The sequence below is a fragment of the Osmerus eperlanus genome, chromosome 6 (assembly GCF_963692335.1).
Source record: "Osmerus eperlanus chromosome 6, fOsmEpe2.1, whole genome shotgun sequence".
NCBI classification, from domain to species: domain Eukaryota; kingdom Metazoa; phylum Chordata; class Actinopteri; order Osmeriformes; family Osmeridae; genus Osmerus; species Osmerus eperlanus.
Genome location: NC_085023.1, coordinates 16114175 through 16120175, shown reverse-complemented (window position 1 = coordinate 16120175; position 6001 = coordinate 16114175).

Genomic DNA, 6001 nt, shown 5'->3' with positions numbered 1-6001 from the left:
GACCGTGAATGCAAGCCGATATGAAAAGCAGGTGTCCTTGTCCCTGAAAACACATGAAAATAGCTGATATGACATTTATCCGTTCAATCTTATAGCTGTTGGAAAAGAACGAAAAAATAAAAATGGTGTAGAGAATTCTCTGGCTGATCAAACTGAACTCAACATTTGTCTTATTTGCCAACCAGCCAAGTCTTCCAAGAATAAAACAATTACATTTGCCAATACTGAGCTGTGAGCAGAAATGTCATGTATGGTAGATGACAAACATATTACTGTGATTATAGGGGACTGTCTTGTCCAAAAATACCAGCACAGGCTGATCAAAGAATGCGCAGTGTGTGTGCATGTGTGTGTTTTCCAATGAGGAGGTTAGTCTTGTTTTTTTTTAAGGGATCTTATTTGCGTAAACGTAATCAAACTGGGGGCCACATGAAGCTAGAGGATCAAACTGAAACCTTCTGTCGAGTAAACATGTCACTTTACCACAGAGCATCTTTGCATGTGAACCTTTTCACCCTGTCTCTTTAGATTCATGGAAACACATCAATCTTTCTCCTCAAGAGGGCAGAAATAGACTTTAGTGCGTCTATGGTCCATGGGAGCCTTTTAGTGTGTGTGTCTATGTGTTATGTGTGTGTGTCTGTGGGTGTGTGTGTCTATGTGTGTGTGTGTGTGTGTCTGTGGGTGTGTGTGTGTGTGTCTATGTGTGTGTGTGTGTGTCTGTAGGTGTGTGTGTGTCTATGTGTGTGTGTGTGTGTCTGTGTGTGTGTGTATCTATGTGTGTGTGTGTGTCTGTGGGTGTGTCTATGTGTGTGTGTGTGTCTCTGTGTGTGTGTGTGTGTGTCTATGTGTGTGTGTGTGTCTGTGGGTGTGTCTATGTGTGTGTGTGTGTCTGTGGGTGTGTCTATGTGTGTGTGTGTGTGTGTGTGTGTCTGTGGGTGTGTGTGTGTGTGTCTATGTGTGTGTGTGTGTGTCTGTAGGTGTGTGTGTGTCTATGTGTGTGTGTGTGTGTCTGTGTGTGTGTGTATCTATGTGTGTGTGTGTGTCTGTGGGTGTGTCTATGTGTGTGTGTGTGTGTCTGTGTGTGTGTGTGTGTGTCTATGTGTGTGTGTGTGTCTGTGGGTGTGTCTATGTGTGTGTGTGTGTCTGTGGGTGTGTCTATGTGTGTGTGTGTGTCTGTGGGTGTGTCTATGTGTGTGTGTGTGTCTGTGGGTGTGTGTCTGTGGGTGTGTGTGTCTGTGGGTGTCAGTCAGTCAGAGTTTGCATGGTCAGATACCCACAGGGGCCTCAGTAAAAGCCTTTTTTAGAAGTGCTTATATTTGAGAACAAAAAGATAATCATTTGATATTTTACCTCTGTACTGTGTGCTTCCGTATGAAGGTTTTTTCTTCCCCTCTCCATATTTAATTCAAAGAGACTGAACCCTGGCTTGACCCAATACCTTGATCCTCCACCACAATCCCTTTCCTATTCACTCTCTGCACAGAGCAATCTTAGTTAAATTGGCAACTCACCTCTCCTCTCTCTCCTTCTCATTCAGGTCAGATAGTTGCTATCACATCCCCCCACCAGACTCATTGATCATAGGAGAAGTGGAAACTTGTCTGGGATGAAAAAGAACCTTTCAGACTCGGAACTCCCTGGCAGAACGTTTGTCAGGGTCAATGTCACCGTGCGTCGTCCGAAGAGGAGGGGGATAGAAAAGTTTTTTTAGAGGGAATTTGCTGAGGGAAGGGCTGAAATACACATCACAGCCAGCTGCGCTTTTGAGATCCGAGGCAGGGGTTTCCAGAGGTGGAGAGCTGGGAGAATGGAAAATACCTCTTTAGTCGTCGAGATGAAACCCAAATACAACAAGGAGGAGATGAATAGAGCACGACAGAGGACAGTTCTCAATTTAATTTCATTTTGAGAAGGGTGATGTAAGTTTGACAATCTACAATGGGATGAATCAGTGATTTGGTGGTGTTCTCCACTAGAAGACAAAAGGATATAGGTGCTGTATAGAACAGCATGTTGACAATTATTAGAGTTAATCTGTGTGCACTTCCTTCATGGGCTAAATGTGTATGAACAGTTGAGAGAGTCTGGACCCCACCACTGGTCCTCCCAGTCGGTACTAAACTGTACTGTTCTGCTGGCATCGCTAGAGCTCGAGAGGAAGACTCCCAGAGGGGAAGGTACAGATCAAGATATCTAGGTGAGAGAAATAGAATGTGTGAGCTTTTGTCAATATTGTACAGTCTGTGACAATGATATATATATATACCGGTATATACAGTACCAGTCAAAAGTTTGGACACATTTTCCCATTCAATGTGTCCAAACTTTTGACTGGTACTGTGTATTTATATATATATTATTTTTACTAAAGTGTGCCCAACATGCAACAATTGTTCTCTTATATAATAATAGTTAAATACATAGTAAACACAGCATTTCCCACTGCCAGGCACAGCCTTGAGCATGCCTCCTCCACCCACCCACTCCCCTCACACTCACACATGCACAATACACATACTCCCTTCTAGCTGCCTCCTGAGGAGTCCCTTCTTTCACACCTTTGCTAATGACCTAGCAGTGTGCGTGTGGGTGTGGGCACGATATCCTCTCGCTGCCGGGGTGAGGTAGCAGCTCTGTATTCCCCGCCCCCCACTGTGATGTGGAGGCTCCAGTCTGAGCTATGACTCATCATGGGCATTCAGTAAGCTCTCTGAGGTCAGACTGAGAAGAATCCGGACAGACAGAGACCTGGGCAAAACAAAGCCAGACACAAGCTCGCACACGGTGAACCGACACGGAGTGCACAGCTACACACGTTTAGCTTCATCCATGTTCATTCCAGTTCCATTCAATACATTGTCAGGTATACTGTATCACAAAGCTTTCAGTCCGTTCAAACGGTACACAAGAGGCCTCTTTTTTTCGAAGTGAGTCAGCAGAAAGACGGCAGCATAGTAGCTTTATCACGGCGTCACCAACAATCAGTTACGTAAACAAATCCTGGCTCCTGATTCCCATTTGAGTCCAATTACATGGCTGTCAGAGGGCAGGGAGTGACACAGATTGGAGTGGGAGATTAGGGATCACTCCAGCGACCCCACCACTAGGCCTCTCAGCCGGAGCTAAATTCTGCTATTCCATTGGCATCACAGGAGCACAGAGATGAAGAATCAACAAGTTCAAGGTAGAGAGAGACAGATTTAGGTGAGAGAGAAATATACACTATGAGGTTTTGTGAATATCGTAACCCTACTAAAAATCATGTTAATCAGGTATGGGGTATTGACAATGTTGAATTGTTGGCTCAAATGTTGCTTCACGTCTGTGTGGTTCAAGATAGTAAACTAGCTATTCCATGAAAATATTTTTAGCGATGACAATGCAAAAATAAGAAGAGGACCTACTTAATTTTTTACCTACTTAACCTTATTTAATTTCAGTTTTCAGCAAGTTGTCCTACATGTGTTCCGATGGCAGTGCCTGTGCAGTGCCCCTTCCCAACCTCCACACAGAGAGGACAGGGGAATAAGGCTCAACAAGAATTACACATACACAAGTTTTAGACACATAAGCTGCTTAAAACATTAAAAGGGATTGTCAATACATTCTGATACTGGGTTATATTTTGTCAATGCATAAATGTGTCAACTAAGCTCATGATTCTTTTCTGCAAGGAAAGGCAAGACTGCAGTGGGCAAGTCTGTTAAAATCTGATATCACAGCGCCACCTTGTGGCCCAGTCAAGCATACCTTCATTGCTAGTGGATGCTTGACTGGGTCTGGAGGACATGTTATCATATTACAAGGTTAATTGGTTTACTGATGTGATTTCTCAGTGTGACTGCTTACAGAATTAGCTTTCTATGGATATGTCACACCTCTTAATCTCCAATACTCAAAGCAACAGTGTGACTGTCATGTACACCTGTTTCACATGCAATAGCGTTGTAGTTACAATTGCTGTATTTCATTCGATGTGGTATAGATGCACATTGAATATACTTTTTTTTAATCATATGTGAGTCACTTTGTGCAGTTATCTTAATTGACATAAATGTAAGCATACATCTGTACCGCAAGATCTATTCATGATTGCTTTTGAATGGTTTGGTTCCACTAGTGTGTCAAAACCCACAGTGGCTTCAGTGACATTTAGTGACTCGATTAGATTATAATTACTCCTGGCCTATCCTGGGCTGCACACAGTTCCTCATGGGTGTTTGAGTCCATTTGATAAGACCAGTGTTGATACTCCATGGACTGTGAGAAAGATAATTGCACATATTATCTCAGATCCGGGCTGCTGTGAAAGCGTTGCATTCTCTCCAGTGAGGCTGTGCCCTTGAATCTGACTCTCTCAGCCATTGTGTAGACAGAGGGAAAAACATGCCCTTCCAAACAAGCTGCAACTCACGTTCTATGTTTAGCTGTGTCCTGATATTATGAGCAATATCATGTCTGACTGCCTGGATATTTTTTTGGTCAACTTCATGGAAAAGACAAATACTCTAGAGACATGGAATTAGAAGTTACAATACAATACATGTGCCTTGTTCAGTATATTATAACATATAGAGCAAGCAGGGGGGGGGGGGGGGGGATAGGTTGGAATAAAGATACTAGAATCTTGAGATAGATGTAGCCCGCATAATTAAGGATGAACAGAGAAATGCTTTCCGGGGTGATCAAACACCCTACAGATGTGACAGATAACTCTATATTGAAACTTGAGCCTCTCTGATTGGATTGCAAGACATTGATTCAGATTAGGATTAGGATTGATCAGGATTAGGTGTGATCCACATGCAGCAGTAACAAGCTTCAATAACATTCCTGTAACATTGTGTTGTTTATTTTTTTTCAAGACTGGCAATTTCCTTTCTGCAGAAAATATTCATAATATCCATAAAATCCACAGTCTAACAGAGTATAGACTAATGCTAACCTGTATATGTTGTTTTTATTACCATGGTCAATATTGAAACATCAAATAAACATGCATAGTGTCAACTATCTATTTACAACAATGTCGGAAAACATTATGCCAATTAGACAGTTACAGTATAAACACATTATACAGGAAGATTGCTCTGAGAATACTTCACACCAGCTTGAACATCCCAGAAATGTAAAGAAGATACCTTGGTCACATGACAGCTGTTCTCTGAGTCTGGTCAGGGCTGTTGTTTGATAAGGGAAGGGTGAGAGTGGCCTTTACACACCCACTGGCCAGGTGTTCTCTGATTGGCAACCCTGTATGTGTCGTGTTCTTGCGAAGCTTTAACAAAGCTGTTTAATCTCCAAAATTGTGTCCACCCAATGAAGGTGAACTGATTATGTGTTGGACTTTAGTCCAGTGAGGGGGTGTGGGGTTGGCGGTGGTGTTTGGGGGTGGCCAGGAGGGGGTTACGTTATCACTAGGTGACAGAAAGGTTTCAGGGGGCTGAATGGATGAGGCATTTGGGTAGGATGAAGGGTATCATTTCACCTTTACAAGTTTATTTCCGCAGCCGTTTGCTTTTCTTTGGCTCAATTTTGGCACTGACAAACTGCTGGTTTAGGGGATTGTGAAAAATACCATACAACACACACACACACTGCAACAGTGTGTTTTTTTATTTTATTTTGCAATCATTTTTCCTAAGTGAGATCTGTTTTTCAAAGAGGCTTTTTTTGAAAATAGGACCATCCAAGGGATGCAGCCACCTAGGTTCCACTTTGTCCTTGTGGATTCTCACTAATGCATGGAAATGATTCAACGTGATGGAAAACCATCTCAAGGACTCCGCTGAGTTTGATAAAAGTTTGGTCAATATAGAATCCAAGAGAAGTATTAATATATCTTTTGTGAGCCTCAGTTTGGATTGCATGACTATTACTCAACCTAAGCACTTCATTCAGTCGAATGTGAACCAAAATCAAGCAAGTAAAAACAAAACTATCCTCGATAATCATGGCAGTGTTTGATAGCTCTCTTTAAAAAACGATATGGCCGGAA